Source organism: Panthera onca, chromosome A3, assembly GCF_046562875.1.
Source record: "Panthera onca isolate mPanOnc1 chromosome A3, mPanOnc1 haplotype 2, whole genome shotgun sequence".
In the NCBI taxonomy this organism is placed as follows: Eukaryota; Metazoa; Chordata; class Mammalia; order Carnivora; family Felidae; genus Panthera; species Panthera onca.
Window position 1 is genome coordinate 57,022,779 of NC_138341.1, and position 25,683 is coordinate 57,048,461.

Consider the following 25,683-nt stretch of genomic DNA (forward strand, 5'->3'; position numbering starts at 1 on the left):
GGAAAACCCTAAGCGACAGTACTCTCTTAAGACCTCTGATTTTACCCTTAGCTCTGATGCCAAAACTTTGCAACTCTTTGCAAAACTATCCATCCTCTTTAGCCAGTGCCAGTTTTAACAGCCATTCAAAATTGACCAAAAGGGTATGATTCCCAAGGTAGAGAATATTCTTATCCTCAGCTCTTTTGAATGGTGGGCAATGCCCCATATGTTCAGATTGCTAAGTAAGAAGACCCACAGCACACTTAGCATTCCAAAGCCAGCCACAGAAAATTCTCCTCAGGCTTCCTATACATTGTATGGGCAGTATACAGAATCCAAGGAAGCAGCATCAATATCCCCATGAGCTCCACCCCACTCATGAAGCATTGCTGTCTCTCGACTCTGGTGTAAGTGGCATATGAGAAACTAATGGATGGGTTCAACCTCATGAGAGCCCACCATCCACAGCACAAACAATTGTGGTTGACATTTCCCAAGCTATATTAAATGATTCATGTAATTAGTCTAGATACAAACACAGGCATCAGAGGCTGCCTGATTCAGCTTATCTGTTATAAATTGACAACTGTGTGTTCTTAGGATTGCAAGCATTCACAATTAAACTGGAATTTTAGCTTCCTGCCTGGGAAAATTTTTTTAAATGGACATGGAAATGTAATGAACAATGTGTGGACCAATGAACAAAACAACGTGCATGGAATTGATGAAAAGTGAATCTCATGCTTACATCAACACATTCCACTGAGTTGTTCTGAAAAACATATTGTGTGTGCATGTATGTGTATTACATTTACACAGTGGGTTGAAATTAATAATCAAATTTGCACATAATTTTTAATTAAATCTATATCTTTCCTGTCCCCCCAGCTGTTGGCCCGGTGTTTATGTGGAATACATCTGGCAGCCCTCAGCATTCTCCACAGTCACCCGTCCTTTTGGTCCCCAGATACACCTGCTTTCTGCAGCTGGTCCCCCAACAGGTGCAACGGAAAGCCTGGTTGATGGGCATTGTAAACACTCCTGCTGTTGAGCATCTGGGTGGTAACAAAGGGCCCCATTCCAGTTTCAATGTTCCTTCCTCCAGTAGAAGCAAAAACTCTCTGTGTGATCTAAACACACTATAGGTTCCATCAGTCACTTTCCCACTCCAGAAAGAAATGCTCTGGGTCAACTGGGCGTTAACAGCTGTGTCACTTTCTGGGTTATTAACGAAGGTCCCCACAGGGAACTGGGCCTTGGTCATTCTTTCTTTGTCTAAGCTTCTAAGCCTGCAACCAGTGGCCTAGATGCTCACTAGAACAAATGGAAATAGAGTAAGGCACAGATCTCACGGTCCCCCAGTTTGTAACCATTAACCACCTGGTTTTGATTGGGGAGCCCACAGACCAATGCTTTGCATAGTACCTCCAAATGAAAAACATGTGGAAGCAACACGTATGGTGAGAATTACTATTTTGCAATTCCTTGTTGATAGAGTAGTAGGCATTTCAAAGCAAGAAAAATGCACAATAATGTGCAGGGTCTTTTTGTTTTGCTTTGCTTTGTGTTGGTTACCATTACCCCTAACCCTGAAGTTTGGAAAGGGGTTCAGATTTTTCCTGTGGTGATCTAAAAAATACCTCATCCTATACGAAAGCATCCATGCAATTAGTCCAGATATAAATACAGGCTCTAAAACTATGCTCCGTGGCACCCAGGTTAATGGACTAATGCAATAAAGCAATAGGTTACAATAAGGAATTTCAATACAATTAAAACCATAAAGCTAATGATGATCTCTTTCAAATGAAGCTCTAGATGAAAATAAAGCACTAAAAGTCACTTACTCATTAAACAGTTTTGGTTCCACTTGCAGAAGTTCACAGAGGGCATTAGTCATCTAAAGTGTAAGATGCGCTGGAAATAAAATACATAAAAATGGCCTCCTTTCTGCTATTTATTTTGACACTCTCATCTCCATGCCAATGGACTATTCCCCACATGCCTGTAAGGCAGAGTTCAAGTACCACTCTATTAGAATCTTCTTGTAGTTTTTTTCCCCCCACATTCCAAGCTACTATGTACAGCCCAGGAATTAAGTTGGTCACCTGAGACACACAGAGACTGGGTCAAGATCCCAGACTACCATTAGCTTCAGTGATGCCCCCCACTTGCTTGGAAGAGTTATTGCATCACACTGTAATCCTTAAAGGACTCAAATTATCTCCAGGTAGTTCCTGCTGCCCTGGGTAAATCAAGCCCCCGATTGAAATGACTATTCTATTTCAGCTTTATTTTTTATTATGTAGTTAAAAACCCTCCTGGTTCCCCCTAGCTTTCTCCCACTCAAAACTTCTAATATTGCTGAAATAGAAGGCAGTTGAGTCTGGGCATGAATATACTGCCCACTGACAAAACATGTAAGAGGTCCAAAAAGCATGAGCTGGAAGTTTTGGGATCCATGTACTGTATTTCTAAAGGCAGTCTTCCCACAGAGAAGGCAAATGGTGTTCTACATTCTTAGTGCCTGCTGCTTACATGGTATGTGCCCAGAGGATGTGTCTCTGGGCATAAAAAGCCAAAAAAGAGAACCATATCCAATTGGAGCTTTCAGCAGAACACATCCATTGGCAAATAAAAACTCTGTATGTGGTTTTCTTACACAAAATAGTTTGTAACCCCTGCCTTTTCCAAATATTATATACCTAAAACCTTAATGCATTGACAGGCAAGTTACAGGGAAAAAAATGTTGTTTGCTCTCTTTTCCTTGGTCTGTGTTGTGATTCTAAGATTAAAACAAAGCTGCTGCCAGAAATCTGATGCATCCACTTAGCTAATGGGGTTGAGAGTAGGAAAACTAGAAAGAAAGAACTGCTTTCGTATTACTTCACTATCAGAGATCTGTCTCTGTGCTGGATATCTTCCCCTGACTCCATATACCCTTTCCACCCTTCCCCACTCATCCCTGTGCACCAAGGGGCTGACCTATATGGCCTATAATGGGGGATCTCTGGCGCTCTGGCCTTCAGCTATTTTTGCCCACAGGAAACACTGGGAGAAGGCAGAGAGTGAAAGTAAAGTATTTGCTCCTGCCACTCCTTCCTACAGGTGACCCTGGGCTGGCTACATTATCTGCTAGGTTTCAGCTCCCATCAGGCCACCCTCTCTATAAAGCTGCCATGTAGTCCTTCCATACTGTTCTTTTGCCTCTTAGACCCTGGATGGTAACCACTCCCCATAGTTACTTCCCCAGAGTACTGCACTCCCTCTGGTTGGTTTCCTTTGACTCCGCTTGACCTTTGTGATTTTGTAAATTCCTAGTTTGAGCATGCCATTTATTTTTTGCCAGCGTCCTCAGTGACACAGTGAAAAATCACACTTAGAAACAAATGACTAAGCCAGTAAAACCTGGATTTGGAGAATCTAAAAAATTGTTCTTATTCTAATAAATAGTAAAGAAACAATGTTAGAGTGTAGACATGCAAGCCGAAGGAACCATTGCCCACTTTCTCATTCCTTCACACTATCCACTGAGCTTCACATGATAGGCACTGTTCTCAGGGGACATAATAATCTAAAGGCTCTTAGGGATAATTTAGAAAGTGTCTTCAGTGCACTCCCTATTGCAAGTGGTAAGCAGGGATTCTTTTTTTTGTACAATTGTTCAATATAAGACAAAAGGTAATTCAGTAAATTAACTTGTGTTATAGACAACAGTAGACAGAGAAATTAACAGGTTTAACAGTAGCATCATATTATATACCCACTGTTCTCAAATTTGGTTAAATAAATAAATCAGAATCTCATCTGTGAGCTTTCTAAAACAGTTAATTCACCTCTACCCTCAGCAAGTCTAAGTGCCTTAGTATATAAGGATTCTTATACATTACGCCTGGGGTGGGGCAATGCTGTTGGTCTTTGAATCATACTTTGATTAACAAGGTATATACAACATGATGTACTTAGCCAATTTCTTACTGTTGAATATTTAAGTTCTTTTTGTTTAAAGTTTATTTATTTGAGAGAGAAAGAGAGAATGAGTTGGGGAGGGGCAGAGAGAGAGGGAGACAGAGGATCTGGAGGGATCTGTGCTGGCAGCAGAGAGCCCAATGCAGAGCTTGAACTCATGAACTGTGACATCATGACATGAGCCAAAGTTGGACGCTTAACCAACTGAGCCACCCAGCACCCCTTAGTTCTTTTTAATATTATAAATAACAATACAATGAACATCTTTGTACATATGTATTTAGTACAGTTTCTGAATAATTTACTTTATAATATATTTATAAGAGGGAAACTACTAAGTCAAAAAGGATGTGAATTTTTTTAAGTTCTTAATCCATATTGCTAAATTGATTGCTATAATGTTTATACCAATTTGTATTCCAAACGCTGATGTCTGCAAATACATTTTACCACAGCCTTACCAACACTTAAGAATATCTTCATTTTTGCCAATTTGATAAACACAAACGGTATCTTATTTCAGTTTGCATTTATTAATGAAGTTGAACTTTTTATGTTATTAGTCATTTGCATTTCTTCTCCTGTAAATGACTATGGCCTCTATTGGACCAGTCTTAAATTATTCCTTTGTCAAATGTTTCAACTCGGTTGATCATTGATTTTCCCTCCTTTTATGAGGTTACATCTCCAATTTTATAATTGAAGTAGTAGGGAAAAATAAAAGCTCCTTTAAAGAAATTCAGTTTATTGCTAAGTTGTAAAAACATATTCCTGTACTGACTTCAAGGAAATGCCTTTTCTGACACTGCGGATAGATTCCACCATAAAACTGAACTGTATAGTTCTTTGCCATAACATTTGTGTGTTTTAACTTGTAGCAAGGAAAGGCAAATTCTGTATTCCATTCTTTGAGAAAGTTGTTTGTTTGGCAGTTTTTAAATTTAAATAAAGGAAAGAAAAAGAAATAGAGTTAAAACTCTCATCTGTGTTTCTCCAGACCAGAGTAAAACAGCCACACAAAACCACAGTTATGTCACAAACAACGATACCACTGTATATATTTATAAAATGCTGCACTCACAGTTTAAAACAGAGTAAGGATTTCATACTTTGAATTCAGAAGAGTGTATTTTCAATGTGGTAAAACTGAGATACTTAAATCTTCTGTAACAAATGAACTGTGAACATTGAACTCAATATTGCCCAACACTGAAAGTTAAGTCAACAAGAGTTGATTAAGCACTTTTTTCTTTTTATATATATATATAAAACATATATTCAAAAATATATGACTTGCTCCTTGCCATTGTCTAGCTTAGAATCGCATTACCCAAACTCATGATTTTTAAGATTAACTGTTGAGGGCAACTCAATACATTGTCTGTGAGACTATAATTGGAATAATCTCTTTGGAAAGCAATTTTCAATATATATCAAATCCTTAAAACCACTTATACTTTTAAATTAGTCATTTCACTTCTGAGAATTATTTTTTTTAAATGTAAGCAGAGTTCTATGCACAAAGATATCTTTAGCAGTAAAGCACTTTTCACTGTATACAATGAAGGAACACCAGCTTAAAAGCAATCTATAAGTTTGTTCATTTGTTATGATGATCACTATGTATGTAAAGTAAAAAGCCAAGCACAGAAAAAGAAAAACATTAACAGGGGTTTATATTTTTGACATATTTTTCCAAATTTCCCCCAAAAAGCCTTATAATAATAGGGTGAAGACTTTGCTTTTATAATGAATGAATGTAGGGGCACCTGGATGGCTCAGTTAAGCGTCCCACTCTTGATTCAGGCCCAGGTCATGATCTCATGGTTAGTGGGATCGAGCCCTGTGAGGGGCTCAACACTGACAGTGTGGAACCTGCTTGGGATTCTCTCTCTCTGAACCTCCTCCCCCCAAAATAAATAAGTCTTTGAATGATTTGGTTTTGCTCACCTGGGGCACTGCCAGAAATGGAAAGGAGGGACTTTGGTGAGAGACTCTGAGAAGCCAGAAATTTCTTCCCAGTTTGAGCCCTCAAGAAAAAGATGTATAACATGTCTTCATTTGGCTCTGTGGTTCTCCCACCCTATTTTATTTAATAATTAGTCTTCCCATGTGGATTCTCTTTAAATGCTTTCTGAAGGAAGGTAATTAGGGCCCAAAAATTCACAAAGAGTTCATGGTGGGTACCGCTTTTCTGAAGGGACTCACACTGTGTCAAGAATAATCCCCATGCACTCCATCCCTGTCTTGGGGCAGGAATCCTCTACAGTCAAAATATGCATATGAGCATATACCTTAATCATTTGGCTACTTTTTATGATCTGTCTTCCCCCTCTTGGGTAAGCTAAAAGAATGGTGTCTGGTACATAATAGGTGAAGAATTATTTGTTAAATGAATAAAAAGTAGAGACTTTCTCTCTGTTTTATTTGATGATGTAGGCCCAATGTCTAGAGCAATACTGTCCAACAGAAATATAATGTGAGCTACACACATAATTTTAAATTTCCTAATAGTCACATTAAGACAGGTAGATAGCTTAAATTGATTTCAACATTTTATTTTACCAAATATATTCAAAATATTACCATTTTCACATGCAATTAATATAGAATTACCAATGAGCTTATATTTTTCTTATCAAGCCTTTGAAATGCAGCATGTATTTTATATTTACATGCCACTTCAATTCAGACTAGCCACATTTCAAATCCTCAATAGGTACACGTGGCTTGTGACTGCCTTTTTGTAGAGTACACATCTAGAAAAGTGTCTGGTGCATAGCAAGTGGTTAGTATTGGCTGAATGAATGAGTAAACTAAAACATCTGAGTCAAGAACTTCTGTTAAGCCATTCCTCCACACTCCATACTTGTTGGTTTGTTGACCAAATGGTTGGTTGGTTCTGATAATCTAAATGCAGGATTTTGCCTTTATTACTATCAAGCATGATTTTTTTTTTTTTTTTTTAAACATTCAACTCTGGACCCAGCCTTCCAGGATCACTGATATTCTAGATTCTATCTGACATATCTGCTAATCCTCCCAGTTTCAGGTCGTACTCATATACAGTGACCATACCATCTATATTGAGAAAATGTTGGGCAGGTCTGGTCTAAGGCAGATTTCCATAGGATGCTTCTACAGGCTTCAAACATTGCATTGATCTATTAGACATTTATGTATCAGGTTCTTCCTCTCTCTATACCTCTAACTAAACAATTCAATGCCTCTAATTTCTTCATTTTCTCACAAAAATATCAGAGATTGGGAATCAAGCAATATCTCAATATGTCCTTGGCTTAATTTAGTGTCTAAAATATTCTCATCTACTTACTCTCTTCTGCAAATATACAGTCATCTCTATGTAACCCGACAGATTCTTAAAAAAAAAAATCTAACAGTGTATACAACTAAATAATGATACAAATCTCTGGCATTTGTGGATATAACAGTCTTAATTTCAACTATTCACTATCAACTCATGTGGTAATTCTTTGAATTCTGGACACTAAGTGACCAGTGGCTGAAAAGAAATAATTTAGCTGATGAGGAAAACTAGCTGATGTCGTCACAACCCCATTTCAATTGATGCTGTGGCTCTCTAGTCTTCAACTACATAGTAACTCTATAATTTTAAACAATAAATTTGTGTATAGTAAGAAATGATCTTAAAAAGGAATCTAGAACACTGCTGATGAAGAGAAAAATAAAATAACTTTCATCAAAGACAAGAAAAGAACACTAATAAAAAGTTAAGTGTTAGGTCCAGCAATGACTCAGGATTATATTATAAAACACTCTGTTTCAGGCACCATGCATTCCTTCACTTAATCCTCTATAACAATCTTTTGATCTAAATCTTATTGTTGCCATCCCATTTTAATCCTGAGTTATCCTAAATGAAATGGGAGAGTGATACAGAGGTTGACAAGAGCAGACAAACCTGGCTCCCTTTTTTATCATTTTTCTATCGCTGATATGTTTCCCCAATTGTGGTCTGAAAACCACCTATATCAGGGTCACTGGGCCGCATCTTTAAAATACAGCTTCCCAGGCCATACAATATTCCAAGCAAAGCAATCCCTTTGGGGATAAGACCTGTGAATCTTCATATTGAATAAGCTTCCTGAGTGTTTCCAATGTGCATTACAGTCTGTAAACTACTGACCTAGGGTCTACCTTAAAAGACACTGTAAAAGAAGGGCTCTTCTGAAAATGTTGGGTGTTCCCACTTAAGACACATCAGAATTACATGAAGAATATCTTCAAAATAAAAACTCCTAGGTCACATCCTGGATGGCACAAACTGGGATCTACTGGGGTTATACCTGGCAGTATGTGTTTTTAAGACAAATTCTCCTGGCCCTTAAGCAGCAACAAACCATGCCCTGGTCAGCTGGTGAACACTTTGGAATCACTGGTATAAGTCCCTGTTTAAGTTCACATGTCAAAATTCTGCAAATTTTATGCTTGTATCAGTAAATCAGAATTTGTGGTTGCATACTTTTACAGAAAATAAAACATAAGATGTGGTAATCTGCCCTTGAGATGTTTATTTTCCTATATGGAAGAAAATATTTACTCAACCCAAAATTGTGAAGAAGAAATAATAAGCAGTTCTGAGAAGACAAGTAGATATAAATGATACAACCCTAAATAATAGGCAACTCTGAACTTATGTCACTGATTCCCTGGATTCCAACAGGAGAAGGTCTTTCACAGTTCAATCTCTAAATACTATACAAGTTACAACATTCTTGGAATTTTTATTCATGATTTCCACTCATCAAATGCAAGATATTTTCTCTCATGCAAGAGTCACTCCTCCAAGAATTCCTAGTAAGATCTGCTTATGAGGCCCTGTGTAACCCAACTCAACAGGACATCCAGGTGATAACAAAGAAAATGTGTGAATCTTGGCAGTGAGCAACTAGCACTGATCAGCTGCCAAATGACTTATAAACTGGTCCACAAAATGTAAGCACAGTGCTATTTTTGAAGAGGTCAGCAACCCAGCTGGCAGAAAGAAAGAAAATGCCAAGGAGTCTGATTAGTAAGAAAATAATGCATAAACAGCTAAAACATTTAGAAAGGGATTCTACTCCACAATCTTCCAGTGGAACTTCAGACCCCTCTGGAAATATCCCAGACATACCATAGTCTATCAGTATTTATTAAAGGCCTTTTATGTAGTATCCTGTGAAGAAAACCCAGACCCAAAGGAATAACAGGCAAAATAAGGCTACATGTGGCTTCAAGGTAACAGCAGGGACCTGACAGGGATGGCTGCATCCAGTCCCCAAACACAGGGTCCTATACATTGGCTACTGGGAGAAAACCAGTAGGGTCAAGAGTCACAGACCCTAAGAACCAGAAGTCTGAACACATCAGTACAAGCCCATCCTTTGTGTTTCCACAAGGAGCACAAGAGAAGCCCAGCTCCAGGAAGAAACAGAGTGTGGCTGACACAAGGTCCTCTACATCCTGGGAAATGAGCCCTGAGAATATGAGTTCTCCAAATAGCAGAGTCAGGTCAGCTGAGGAGAACGGAATATGTGAACAGAAATAGAGATGTTACGAAAGCAAATTACATATGTGGTAGGTACCCTTTCAACTGAACCTCACTCAGCCAACTCACCGGATTAACCAATATTCCCCATTCCCTCTCTAAAACCTACAGATGAATGCCAGGATGTGCTGACTGCCTATAACCAAGAGTCTATTCCTCAACATTTCTGGGCATCTCCACTTCTACCAGTTATGCTAACAAGAGCTATCTATATCAAGTTTAACTACTGTTACAAGTACGCAGTTTGTTTAAATGTATAAAAATGATGAAATAGGAGAACCATGGAGTTGTTTCCATGAAAACTAAATTGCATTAAGAGGACATAATAAGTTTTTTTAAAAACAGTTGCTGTTTGGGGCTCCCGGGTGGCTCAGTCGGTTGAGCACCTGACTGCAGCTCAGGTCATGATCTCACAGTTCATGGGTTTGAGCCCCACATTGGGCTCTGCGCTGACAGCTCAGAGCTTGGAGCCTGCTTCCGATTCTGTGTCTCCCTCTCTCTCTGCCCCTCCCCTGCTCACACTCTGTCTTGCTCTCTCTCAAAAATAAATAAAAACAGGGGCTCCTGGGTGACTCAGTCTGTTGGGTGACCAACTTCAGCTCAGGTCATCATCTCGCAGTTTGTGAGTTCAAGCCCTGCATCGGGCTCTGTGAGGACAGCTCAGAGCCTGGAGCCTGCTTCAGATTCTGTGTCTCACCCCCCTCTCTCTAACCCTCCCCTGCTCACACTCTGTGTCTCTCAGTAATAAAAAAGTTTTTTTTAATAAAAAATAAAAACATTTAAAAAATTAAAAAAAAAACAGTTGCTGTGCAATTAGGGGTAGGTTTAACAACTATTAAAGATGCGAATATTGTAAAAATCTAGGAAAAAGCATTTACATCCTTGTTCTGTTTTAAAGGACCCAAATGAAGAAAATGGAGAAGATGCTTTACAAGTCTGGTTTACACATGATGACTCAGGACACTGATAAGCAGACCCATACTCAGAGAAAAAGGCTCAAGTGCTATATGGAGAAATAAAAAAGAACCCCTTGTGCAAGAAACAATAAACACTGACCTTGATCCCATTATCCAGAGTCAATCACTGTTAATTTTCTTGAATATACTTATTTATTATGTTTTAAATACATAAGTACATATACACATGCATATATATACATATATGCACACACAACATATTATATATATATATATATATATATGGTTTTTAATTGTTAAAAATGCTACTTATAACGTATTTTTCTTCATTAATAAATCATGACCATCTTCTGATGTCAGTAAATATTTATCTATAATACCTTTTTAATAACCTTGTAGCATTCCATTTTATGACCACATCATAATTCAGTAAATCCCTTTTGTTGGACTTTTAAGTTGACTCTCATTTCTATAGGTCATAAGCAATGATTTCACCACTGTACACAGCCTCCACTGTTTCCTTAGGACATATTCTGATGGTTGTAATTTGATACACCAGATAGAGCAGAACTGGGAGCTCCTTTCTGGTTTTTAAATGGGACACTAGGCTTCAAGACAGATACAAATACAGCAAACTCTGTATCAGTACTTTGCTAAGGGTAGAGGCATATCCTTAACTTTCTATCTACAAAATGGAACAAAAACCCTATTTTCCAAGTACTTTGAATCCTTGAAACAGATCTTTCTTAGATATGCATCTCAGATTTTTTAATACAATCTCAGCAAACTCAGTACCATCCTTATTCTAATCTCTTAACACTTCTTGAGTTCCTTCCTATGAGGTGCTAATGGCAATTCACCGCCTGAGTGTTTTGTGGCTTTATCTTCACGAAACTTAGGATGGGCCCATACACACATAATTTAGGGGTACATTTGCCATTTTATTGGCTTTTTTCCTATTCTTCATGAATCTTTCACCTTACCTCTCCAGACAACTAGCTCATTCTGCCAACTATCCAAACCGCTGAGATGTGGCATGGCGTAGGCACGGCCAGGAAGATGCACCTGCCTGGATCTACATCTGCTTCCAGCAGAGAATTCTTTTTCTTGGTGGCAGCCAGCAGTGGTGCCAGTGTTGTTCTCCACAGAGGATTCCACAGCATGACTCATACTGTGATTCTGACCACACAATTTTCTTGCCCTCCTGCTCTTTTCCTGAGCCTCACAGCAACTCTGCTAGCTACAAATATTCTTCTCATGAATTCCTTGTTGCAAGAGGAACAACACGGAATCTTTGCTGCTTGCAATTTAGAAGCCTGAAACAGTAATGCCTAAAGTGACACACAGACGCTGTGTGCCATAATTGTGCAAGATGAAGGCCCTAGAGAGAGGCGGCACCTTTTCTAAAGCCCACACTCATGCTCCCCAACACCCTGATATTTCATATGATTGGTGAGAGAGAACCAATGTGAGAATTTAACCTACTAGCAATGTAGCTAATCAAAGTGTATTTTCTCTTACTACACTCATCAGCACATTTATTAAACAGAGAAGAGTTGTTTCTCTCTGTGAGAGTTTGGTCTTGATCGACATACAAATCAAGGAAATCTTTGCTGTTCCTCATGCAGACTGATCTTCACATTATACATTAATGGAAATTTAGAGATCATCTAGTCCAGGAATTGGTACACTTTTTCTGTAAATGGCCAGATAGTAGATATTTTAGTCCTTTTGGGACACAGACAATCTCTGTCATGTATTTTTCTTCCTCTCTTTTCAACAATCCTTTAAAAATACGAAAGTCTTTGGAAGTCTCAAACTTCCTGATTTCAAAACTTATTACAGAGCTGGAGTAATCAAAACAGTATGGTCCTGGCATAAAGACAGACATATAGGCCAAACCAATGGACTAGAGAGCCCAGAAATAAACCCTCCTCTATATCTTCAAATGATTTCAGATAGGCATTCTAAGACAATTCAATGGGGAAAGGCAATCTTTTCAACAAACGATGTTGGAAAACTGAATATCCACATGCAAAAGAATGAAGTTCGGCCCTTACACCATATACAAAAATTAACTCAAAATGGTTCATAGACCTAAATGTAAGAGCTAAAACGATAAAATTCTTAGGAGACCATACAGGAGAAAAGCTTCATGACACTGGATTTGACAATGGTATCTTGGGTAGGATACCAAAAGCACAGAAACTAAAAAAAAATAAATTGGGCTACATCAAAATTTAAACTGTGTACATCAAAGGACACAATCAACTGAGTGGAAAGGCAACCCACATATTGGGAAAAAGTATTTGCAAATCAAATATCTGATAAATGTTAATATTCAAACCATAAAAAGAAATCCTACAACTCAAAAATCCACACACACACATACACACACACACAAAAAAACCCCCAACTATTAAGAGCTGGGAAAGGGACTTGAGTAAGACATTATTTAGGCTAAGAAAAAAAGAAGACAACATCAGAAATGAAAGAGGAGAGATCACAACTGATACCATAGAAATTATAAGACTACTATCAACAATTATACACCAACAAATTGGATAAGCCAGAAGACATAGATAAATTCCTTAGAGCCATGCAACTTGCCAAGACTGAATCATGAAGATCAGAACAGACCAATAACAAATAAGGAGATTAATCAGTAATTACAAATCTCCCAACAAAGAACAGCCCAGGACCAAATAGTTTCACTGGTGAGTTCTACCAAACATTTAAAGAATAATGCCAAGCCTTCTCAAAACCTTCCAATTAAAAAAACTGAAGAGGAAGAAACACTCTCAAATTCATTTCATGAGGCTGACATCACCCTGATACAAAAGGCAAATAAGGACACAACGAGAAAAGAAAATCACAATGAGGTATCACCTCATACCTATCAGTATGGCTGTCATCAAAAAGAGGGGGGAAAAAAGACAAGAGATAACAAGTACTGATTGGCAAGGATGTGGAGAAAAGGGAACCCTTGTGCACTGTTGGTGGGATTGTAAATTAGTACAGCCACTACTGAAAATAGTACGGAGGCTCCTCAAAAAATTAAAAAGGGGACTACCATATCAATCCCACTTCTGGTAAAACCTTGGATTACAAGTAACTTGTTCTGTGAGTGTTCCACAAAACAAGCAAACATTTCTAATAAATTTTAACTTGATAAATGAGCAATGTCTTGCAGTACAAGTAGTACGTGACTGCCAAATATCACATGATCACAACTGAGCCTGTGGTTCTGTCTCTCTCTCACTGCAGTATTGTGGGTGATCGTCAATGCAATGTCACATTTCCATGAAATCCTCAAAAGGAGGCAAAAGCAAGTGTCATTGGATAAGTTCCTTGTTAAAGTTTTGCACAAAAAGATTCCATTGAGCCAATAGATAGCAGTGATTCCATTAGTGATAGTGAAAGTCATCCTACACAATAACCCTTCTCTCTCCCTCACACCAGCCACAAAGGTTTTCAAAGGTAAGTGCAGGTTATTTATTTTTCATTATATTTTGTATTTTCTTTATTATTTTGTATTATGTTACAGTATTTTAATCATTTTTATATGAATATTTTTGGGTTGTGGAACAAATCATCTGAGTTTCCATTATTCCTTGTGAGGAAGTTCGCTTTGATATATAAGTGCTCTGGATTATAAGCATGTTTCTGGAATGAATTATGCTCACAAACCAAGGTTTTATTGCATATAAAAAGGAAATGAAATCAGGATCTTGAAGAAATATCTGCACTCCATGTTCACTGTAGCATTACAATAGCCAACACATGGAAACAACCTAAGAGTCTGTCTATGGATGAATAAATAAAGAAACTGTGGTATGTACATCTGTATGGACTATTAGTCAGCCATTAAAAAGAGGAAATCCTGCCATTTGCGACATGAACGAACTTTGAGAGCATTATGCTAAGTGAAACAACTCAGAGAAAGACAAATACTGTATGCTATCACATACGTGGAATCTAAAGAAAACCAAACTTACAAAAACAGAGATTAGAATGGTGATTACCAGGGACAGGGGGTTGAAGAAAATGGGGAGATGTTGGTTAAAGGGCACAAACTTCCAGGTAAAAGAGGAATAAATTCTAGTGATCTAAAGTATAACATGATGATTACAGTTAATAATACTGTATTTATACACTTGAAAGTTCCTTAAAGAGTAGATCTTATATGTTCTCACCACAAAAAAAAAAATAGTAATTATTGTAATGTGATAGAGGTGTTACCTAAAGCTATTATAATAATCATTTTGCAATATGTATCAAATCAACACATTGTATACCTTAAACTTACACATTATAATGTCAATTATATCTCAAGTTAAAAAAAACTTAAGTTCTCAAAGAGGTATCTGTACAGCTATGTTCATAGAAGCGTTATTAATAGTCACAAGGTAGAAGCAACCCAAGTATCAACCAACAGATGAAGAAACAAAATATGGTAAATATATACAATCAAATATTTTCAGCTTTAAAAAAGGAAGGAAATTCTGGGGCGCCTGGGTGGCTCAGTCGGTTAAGTGGCCGACTTCGGCTCAGGTCATGATCTCACAGACCATGAGTTCAAGCCCTGCGTCGGGCTCTGTGCTGACAGCTCAGAGCCTGGAGCCTGTTTCAGATTCTGTGTCTCCCTCTTTCTGACCCTCCCTCGTTCATGCTCTGTCTCTCTCTGTCTCAAAAATAAACAAATGTTAAAAAAATTTTTTAAAAAAAGGAAGGAAATTCTGACACATGCTATAACACGAATGAAGCTTGAAGACATTACACTCAGTGAAATAATCCAGTCACAGAGGGATAAATACTGTAGGATTCCACTTATAAGAGATACCCAGAGTATTCAAATTCATAGACACAGAAAGTAGGGTGCTGTTTCCAAGGGCGACGGAATGGGGAGTTATTGTTTCAATAGGTACAAGTTTCAGTGAAAAGAGTTTTAGAGAAAGATGGTGGTGATAGTTGCACAACAATGCAGATATACTTACATCAATGAACTATACACACTTAAAAATGGTTAAGATGGGGGCCCCTGGGTGGCTCAGCCAGTTAAGTGTCTGACTCTTGGTTTCAGCTCATGATCTCACAGTTGTGAGATGGAGTCCCATGTCGAGCTCTGCAATGGGGATGGAGCCTGCTTGAGATTCTCTCCCTCTCCTCTCTCTGTGCCCCCACCTGCACTCTTAAAAAAAAAAAATGGTTAGATAGTAAATTTTACATTAGGTGTACTTTACCATACATATGTATATATTTCTTAGTTCAGAGGCCAAAGAAAACAATCCTCAGACCCAATTTAGCACATGGGCTGCAATTTAGCATATGGCAACTAGATAGGGCTGACCCCTAATCTAGTCCAGTGATCTCCAAACAGTGTTCCAAGAAGCCCTAGAAGGAAAATATACCTCTAGAGCTGCCAGGCAGTTCTTGTAAAAGGCTTCTAGGGAGGGATGTAGACTCCCCACACTTGCTTCAAACAGAGAAGCTCCTCTCTTACCTAGAGGTCTACAGGCTTACCTTAAAGAAAGGTCTCTATAGCTTGAAAAGGTTTGGAAAACTACTGCTTAATATACCTTTTTTTTTTTAATGTTTATTTATTTTTGAGACAGACAGAGACAGTGTGTGAGCGGGGGAGGGGCACAGAGAAAGGGAGACAGATTCCAGAACAGGCTCCAGGCTCTGAGCAAGATGTCAGCACAGAGCCCGACGCGGGGTCCGAACCCACAAACCCCGAGACCATGACCTGAGCCGAAGTCGGATGCCCAAACAACTGAGCCACCCAGGCACCCCTTAATCTACCTTTCTTACGTTACAGAAGATAAAATGAAGGACTGGAGATGGCGAGTGAAATGTACAACAGAGTTGGGACCAGAACCTAAGTCCTTAGACTATGAGCTCAATCCTTATCCATTTCACTTAACAGATCCTTTTGGACTTGATCCTGATAAATTCATGCGATTTATTCAGCACTTCTTTGTACCCAGAAAGTATCTATGAAAAAAGTACAAGGCAAGATCTTGATATGTAGTAGACAAAATAGCCCCCACAAAGATCTCCTAGTCCTACTCCCTAGAATTCTGTTACATTACATGACAAAAGAGGTTTTCCAGATGTTATTAAGGTTGAAGACCTTGACATTGGGAAATTATCTTGAATTATACAGTGGACCCAATCTAATCATGTAAAAATCCTTAAAGATATATATATATATATTTGGCTGTATTCAGAGGGAGATGTGTCTACAAAAAGAATAGTCAGAGAGATGGAACATTGCTGGCTTCGAAAATGGAAGAAAGAGGCCATGAACCAAGAAACATGGACAGCTTCTAGAAGTCAGAAAAGGAAACAAGTTCTTCCTTAGAGCCTCCAAAAAGATTCACAGCCTTGTTAATACCTTTATTTTAGCCCAATGAGACCTATGTTAAACTTAAAATTGATAGCACTGTAAGATAACAAATTTGTGTTGTTTTAAGCCACAAAGTATGTGGTACTTCATTACAGGGGCCATAAGAAATGAATACATGCTCTCAAATACACACAGTACAGCTTATTTATCCTGCATTTTGTGTCAGTTAAGAATCTGCTCACCTGGCCTTTCCGTCTTCTCCACTAGCAAGCATACTGGCCCCTTGGACACCTAGCTCTGCTCAGAAGCCCTGGAAATCAAACCATGAGTCAATCTTGAGAGTTCCCAAGGGCAAAAAAGTAGTAACAGAATTAAAAAATTAAAACTACCTCTGTAAATAACCATGATTGAGCTTACCAAGTATTTCAAAAGCTGAAAGGAAAAAAAAAAAAAAAAAAACACCAGGTCAGGATATCTGTCCCTACATTATGGACATATGATAGGCAAAGCCAAAGGCTGGGTCAAAATAATGCTAAAAATATGATCTGGTCTGTGCTTGGGGAGAGCAGGGAGGATGGGCAGACACAGGACAGATGAAGCAGTTCAGCCAGTTCTTTCACTACATTGACTTGGCCCTTCATTCTAAATCAGTGGTCAGCAAACCACCAACCTCAGGCCAAATCCAGCTTGCTGTCTGGTTTTGTAAATAAAGCTTATTAGAACATGGGCCCATTCATTCATTCATTCATTCATGTATTGCCAATGACTGCTTTCCCACTACAATGGCAAAGTTGGGTAGTTGTGATACACACTGAAAGGCAAAAAACACAAAAATGTTTATAACTGGCTCTTTACAGATAAAATTTGCTGACCCCCTGCAGATTGGCTGGGGCACCTCCACATAAACTGGAGAAAAAGGATCTCAGAGTAAGAGTTCACAAGCACCTCCATTCCCTCCCTGTGCAGCCATGGTATGAGGGGCCATGTTTGTCTTTCCTCCTGCAGTTGGTTTTGTGACTCACGTCTGCTGACCCTGTTCAGTGAGGCTGACAAAGGCAACCACATAACCCAAGGAAATCCAGCTGTGGCAATTCAGCCACATTTTCCTTTGAGTCAGCTGCCCCAGCATGTAAGCAGTCTTATTTGATCTGTTCCTTCTAATCCAAAAGTCCCCAACCCTTTCTACCATATTTTTAAAAATATTACACTAATGTATTTTTCATTACTCATAAATCATGTTGTCTTGCAGTTCTCTACCCACCAAATCAATGACCTTTGTTGTTTCAGGGAAAGAAGCAGCACAACCTTAAACTGTGAAATCCCCCCCCCCTTTTTTTTCCTTTGCTTGTGTTTTGTATTAGATTTCTCACATTGGAGAGAAACTATTGTCTCAGAAGTCATTTTTGTTGAAAGAGAAAAAATACTATTTCTATTCAAAAATCATTTTTGTACCTACCATACAAAGAACAAATCTCAGGAAACTAGAGTTTTAGCATAAGTCACGGTATAGAGAATAGAGGGTATGATGTAAGGGCAATTCCTGCCATACAGAATGAGACACAGGGAGACTTGACAGCCATCTCCTCACCTACCAAGGGCTTGGTCTTGGAAGGGCAGGGAGAGTGAAGTGACAAAAATTCCAGATAGGAAGGGAGAGAAATCAAAAGTGTTTAGCTCAATGATTTAATCAATTGTATCTACATAATAAATCTTCCACAAAAAACCTAAATGATGGGTATTAGAGAGTTTCCAGATTGGTGAATACATGGAGGTGCTGGGAGGGTGGTGCATGTAGAGATAGCATGAAAGCTCTGCACCCCTTCCCACAATACTTTGCCCTATGCACCTCTTCCATCTGGCTGTTCAGTGTATCCTTTACTATATCTGATATAATAAACTAGTAAATTAAAAGAAAACTATTTAGGCTGGTGTTTTAATTTCTCCCTCCTTCTACCACTCCCCTAACACATGTGTACATCTGCACATGCATACACACACACACACACACACACACACACACACACACACGCATACAATCCATGTAGTTCAGGAGAAAAAGAGTATCACTGGCAGAGGGGAATACCTAAGTAGATAAAAGCCAGAGTTAATGCCCTCTTGTTTCCCCACAGGCTATATCTGACACAGGAAAATCTAGAAGTTTTCCAATAGCCCTGTGTTGGACCCAGGAGAAGGTAGCTGAGAATTAAGAGTGTTTGCTAAGAGGTTACCTGGCATGTAGCAGGAGAATCCTACAGCAGAAGATAAAAGGTAAGCCACCTAAAGCCAGGGTCTGATGGGAGCTCCTGGCTAAGCCTCAGAGGATCTACAGCAGCAAGAGAAAAAGTGGAGGATGCTAACCCTAAGGGTACCACCATGCACTGCTTACACCCAGCCAGGCCATCGTGAGATACAACAACCAAAGACACCTACCACTGACAATCTGCTACTACACAGAAACTAACTTGCAAAGAGAAGATAAGCTGCATCTCAAAAAGAGGTCAACAGAAGCCAGCAAAGAAGGACAGTATGTGTACAAAATAGCCTGCCCCCACCACAACAATGCATGTAATTCTTTCCCTTTGACCAGATGTCACCCAGAGAGAAGGAGAGGCTGATAAGGAGATTGCCTGAAAGAAAAAGCTTAAGCCCAGAGAATCTGAGCTTAGCTTCAAATACCACCACAAACCAGAGGAAACCATTTTTACTCAAGTGGGGAAATTTAACTTCTTTTTGGTTATTCTGTATAAATATAAGCTCCAGGACAAGAGAACATCAATACCCCTCCAAAAAAAAGTTTCCATGGTGACAGATGTTAACTAGAATTATTGTGATCATTTCATAACAAATATCAAATCGTGTTGTATACCTGAAACTAATGTCATAGGTCAATCTCAAAAACATTAAAAATAAAGAGCCTCCATATTTTGAGTACTATTTGAGTGCGGTGAGTAGATTTCCAAATACCCCAACCTCACTTCTTACCCCTTCCCCTGCTCCACACATATGCTTCAATTCGTGGTTTAATACCAAGAAGGAAAAATGACTCCCCTTAGGCAAAGAATAGGAAGGGAATACTAATAAATCATTGCAAGAGTGAAGAGCATGCCTTCCTCACCCTGGTGCTTGGATATGACTGCCCTAGAATCTGGGAAGTGGGTCAAAGGCTCAAGCAATATTCCTGCCTACACATCCAGCAACAAAGCAATGGGAGTGAGTAGGGAGGTCCTATTTCCTCTCACGGAAGCTCACTGCTAATGCAAGTTTTCCAAGCCCAGTCGCCAGTTCTATGAGTTCCATGATGTCAAATGAAACCAGTATTCCCCATTTCCCACAGGCCCATTTTCAGGCCTTGCCATATCACTATGTCATGTCACTGCCCCCTTGAGAAGCTACTGATTGCAGCCTTATGATCCCTTCCCTGAGCAGACACACAGAGCAAGGTGCAAGATGGAGGCGTGTGGTTGCAGAGCTGCAGTATTTCCCCAAAACTGGAATTAATTATCACTACTTGTTCCTCTGTCCTTCTTAGATCTGCAAAGCATGGGTCACAGTGACTTTGTTTTTATTGGCCTACCACATATTGAAACCATTCTTGCATATTGATACTGAATATCTCAGCCAAAACCCTGTAAAAATTACTTACTGTGCAGCACAACAGAATGATTTTCTAAAGTTAAATGTCTTGGGATATTTTATCTTTTCAAGTACATACCAAAAGCAATTAAGTTCAAACTATGGAATACAGTCTTTGCCAGTTTCCATTCTTGACACATATGTGTCTGTGTTTATAAGTTCAAAGACCTCTTAAAGGATCAAATCTCTAGCTTTAATTTTCTCTTTGCAAGTAAAAAATATTCTAGCATCCTTCCTTAAATCATCTGCAAGGAAGTCTGCAGTATGAGGCCTCCATCCACGACATCTCTAATGTGGCCTAAAAAGGTAGAAAAGAACCCATTGCCGTCCTTGCCTCTCCAGCAGCCCATGGGGGTAGCACAATGAATATAAAAGTAAAGTGAGTTCACAGAGTTCTATGCAGGAGAGAAGTACAGTGGCCCTCTCCCAAAGAAGCAGTCTGTCAGAGCTTTTACACACTGACCCAAACCACTCACAATGACTCCATTCTTCCTGCTCCTTTTTCTCTTCCCTGTCCTTGCTCTTCATACATACTCAGTTACCCCGATTCCAGAAAATTCTTCCACTGTTCTCATGCCCCCTTTCCTGGATTCTTGAGGCCTTACACAATGCCTTTATTTTCTCCTTGCTTTTCTGAGGGCCACACTTCCATTCTTCCTCTTCTTTTTCCCCCTCAAACATGAAGGTCTTTTACCAATTGAATTTGCACATGTAGCTGAGTGATATACCCTGTATATGCTGAAAACTCCAGAAAACCTGTTCTAATTCTCCACCCCACGCCCCACCCACGTTTACCTTTTAACATTGGTCTTCAAATTATAGTCAATCCTCATTAGCGGATTCCATATTTGCAAATTCACCTACACCCTATTTGTAGCCCTCATGTCAATACTCATAGGCACCTTCATGGTATTCATACATGACACATGTGCAATGCAGTAAAAAAACATGAATTGTCTGTCTGACCCACACATTCCCAGATCAGGCTATTCTGCCTTCTTGTTTCAGCTCTCAAACTATAAACTAGTGTCTTTTGTGTGTGTGTGTGGTCTACTTACATGCCACTTTTTTGCACATTATTGTTGGTGATATCACTGTTTAAAATGGCCCCCAAGTATAGTGCTGAAGTGCCACCTGATGTTCCTGAGCGCAAGAAAGCTATGATGTGCCTTGCAGAGAAAATATACGTATTAAATAAGCTTCACTCAGGCATCAGCTATAGTGCTATAGCCATGAGTTACAAAGAATCAACAATATATATTAAACAAGGTGCCTTTAAAGAGAAACACACATAAAACAAGGCTACGTATTAATCAGTTGTGACCAGAGGTTCACGGGAACCTAACTCTGTACCTCTCTTTTAAGAGCAATGGCTCAGTATTTGCTAATTCAGTGTCCACAGTGACTTTATAAAACATACCTAGCACAAATAACAAGAATGGCCTGGGAATATAACAGAGAAGTGAAATAGAGATATTCAACATTATGCATTCTGGTCAAAAACATGTTCTTCCTCAGAACTATATTTTCAGAAATAAAATTCTAAAATTTGCTTTTATCTATTGATGGGGCAGATGCTTCTTCACTCTCTGACATTAGCCTCAGGAGTATCCCAACTCCAGACCATCCTAGCTCCAGACTAGCATTCCCTCTCCTCCCTCAGATGGCCCCAAGTTCTCCTCTCTGGGGAGCCTTCCACACTTGCCTTAATTCCTCCCGGAAGCCTGCCAATCTTCTTCAATCCCCTAGCTATTACCCTTATAAAGCCCCGACTCTAGCCATGATATACCGTGGAAGTGGCTTTTGTTTATATCCATTTATGTTTCTGCAACTTTTATCTTGATGTATATTTCACTGGCACCATCTCCTCCTTGGTTTGTGAGTTTCCTATTTCACTTCAAAAGGCTCATAATGCCTGCTGGGGTGCTTTGTATTTTTGTGGCTGCAAAATACATTGTGTCGATTACATAGAAATGCTCACTGACTCCAAACTTCCCTGCTCCTTGTGTGGACGCCTTCTATTACTTCATCATACTCCAGGCAAGCTAAAACATCGTTCATGCTCACTGTCCCTCAATCTGACTTGCAGATTTAAAGGGAAAGACTTTATTCAAGCACAACACATGAAAATGTCAAAAATCATCATAGATTTCAGGGTTAAGCTATGATGTGATCACTGTGATTGATGCAAGAGTACTCAACAATTCTAATCAGGTCATGTGTTTGCAACTAGCGAACTTGTGGATATAAACAACCCAGATAGCCTTCTTCAGGGCGTATCTTTGCAAACACTCTAAATTTGTCCCTTCTTCCCCTGTGCTCCTCCTCTGGCATGCCACTTCACCTCTCTACTAACAGTAACACCTGCTCCCATAAGGCTTTTACATCTCAGTTTTTCCAGCAAATACATGAAGCAATGATTGTACCTTGGGCTGTTTGGGCTACTATAGCAGAATACCATAGACTAGGTGGTTTACAAACAAATTTATTTCTCACAATTCTGGAGGCTTGAAGTCAGAGATCAAAGTGCCAACATGGTTATGTTCTCGTGAGAACCTGCTTGCTGGTTCTGAAGCAGCAATCTTCTCACTGAGTCGTCATATAACAGGAGAAAAAAGGCTAGAGAGCTAGCTGGGCCTCCTTTTTTAAGGGCACTAATCCCATCATGAGGGCTCCACCCTCACCTAATCACTCCTAAAGGCCTTCCCTCCTAATACCATCACAGACATTGGGGGTTAGGGCTTCAACAGATGAACCTTAGAGGGACACGTTCAATCCATAAGAGTACTATAGAATTACCACTGTGTAACCCTGAGTGAACTAAAGTATCCAGGCATTGAACATCAGTGGCTGCTACATCACAAAGAGAAAGAGAACTTCATAACGAAAGAACACAGTGGAAGTACGCTGATATACAATTGCCCCCCTCCCAAAAAAACCATTTATAAATCAGAACAAACCTATAACTCCAACTCCAATTTATAAGCAATACAGAGGAAAGAGTAACATGTCAAACTACATCATGGGGATACAACCAGCAAGATCCAGACTACAGGAAACTGAAAAACTCTACACATCAAATAACTTGTTTTCAAAAGATTTAAAAAGAGAAAGAAAACATACAGATTTAAACAATTAAAACCTATCAACCAAATGCAATGTGTAGATGTTATCTAGATCTTCATTCAAGCAAACTGTTAAAAAAAAAAAAAAGTATAATGTTTATGAGATGACTGGAAAATTAAACACTACCCATTCAATGATATTAAAGAAATACTGTTAAATAGTTTAGGTATAATAGTATTATAATTATTCTTAAAAGAAAACAGACCTTATCTTGTAGAGAATCATACTTAATTATGGATGAAATAATATAATGGTGGTGAAATTTTTTTCACAATAATAGAGGGAGAAAGTGAATTGGGGTAAATGGAAGATTAGCAAGAGGCTGTCATTGGTTGCAGTTAAGTGAACTTACATAGGGCATTCAATAAACCATTCTGTCTACTTTTATGTATGTTCAGAATTCTCCATAATGAAAATATAAAAACAGTCATATACATCTCTATCATCTTTCTTCTAGTATCTTTCAAATCTGTATCTCCAGTTCTAATTGTTTATCTGCAACACAAGGCTTTATTTCCAAAAGTAAAGAAATTCTTTCCCAAAGCCAGCAATTTTAAGCAGAATGGATGTTTGCTGACTCAAAAGCCATGTGCATTTTCTTCTCTGGTAACAGCGACAATTTTGTTTCCAATGTTTCCCACCCCCCCATTTCCTTTATCAGTGACTGGCTCAGCTACAGGCCTCCAATGTAGTTCTGGTCACGGAGACATGAGAAGACTGCTGAGGGTTTCTAGGGTAGGATTCCTTGCCCTTAAAAAAAATAATGATGATGCACAAGGAGGAAAGGCCCTCTTCTGCTAGACATGGTCACCTCTGCATGTGATGCCTGGAACTGTAGCAACCATCTTGTTGACCATCAAAGGAGCTAGCCTAACAGGAACATGCTAAGGATGGCAGGGTAGAAAGGTATATGGACTCTGAGTTCTCTGTGATAGTACTATGCCACGGGGTTGGCCAGTCCTGGATTTCTTAATACATGGCATGATAAGCACCATTATTAAGCCATTTTGACTATGGTATTCTGTTACTTGAAACTGAAAGTATCTTAATAAAGAGGCTCACCAGAGTCATGGAAGGAGAAATATCTACACATCTCTCCCCCTAAAACTCCCTCCACATTCTGTTTCTCCATTGAAGGCATACTCTCTACTCTGTACCCCCACCCCTTTCTCATACTCTGTCACACCCTGCTGTCCCCATTTCCATAATAGGTCACATCGCTCATGAGTGGTGGGACAGAAAAAAAGGTGAGAACCATTACAAAGGAGTTGAAGGAGTTCACAGAAGTGTTCTATTTACCTTATCCTTAGTGCCTACTGCAATGCCTGGCAAAGTTAATAAAGATTTGAATGCAAGCAAGGAAAAAAATGAATTCACAAATGAATGTCCTACCAACCTCTTAAAACGTAATAGTTTCAAAGTTATGCTCAACTTTCCCGCAATACTCCACAAGTAACCCATGTAGACATCTTCTCTTGCCTGAACTATAATGGCTTTTTATTGGCCTCCCTGTCTCCAGCATTCCATCCTCCCCATGGTCACCAGAGTTATCTCCTAAAACAGACATCCTTCACACCACCTTCCTTAGGATCTCTACTACCTCATAATTAGCAATAGGATCAAATCCAAATTCCTTTCACGGAAAAAGGTCCTTATTCATTTGATCAGAACCTAAACTTACTGCTAAATCTCCCAATTCCTTCCTCTCTCCTCTCCTCTCCTCCAATCAACCCAAAGTACCAGCCATACAACTCCTGGTAGTAACCTATAATCTTAAGCATGCTTACACTGTGTTTTTTCTTTCCAGCCCACCTATTTAATCTAACAAACTCCTGATCGTTCTTCATGACCTAGCCTAGATGTCAACTGGTCTTTACTTTTCCAGGCAAAGTTGGTTATGCTTCCTTGGTTTTCTCATAGTTCTTTGACCATACCTCCACAATAGCATCTGCCACGTTAAATTATAATTATCTGTTTAAAGGTACAACCCTCCTACTAAACTAAAAGGTATTCCAGAGATGGAGCTATATCCTTACTCCCTACAGTATCTGTTATTGGATAAAAGGTTCTGAACGATGGAAAGGAAGAAGGAAGGTACTGGCATTTTTCCAGTTGCTAAATCTAGAAACCTGGA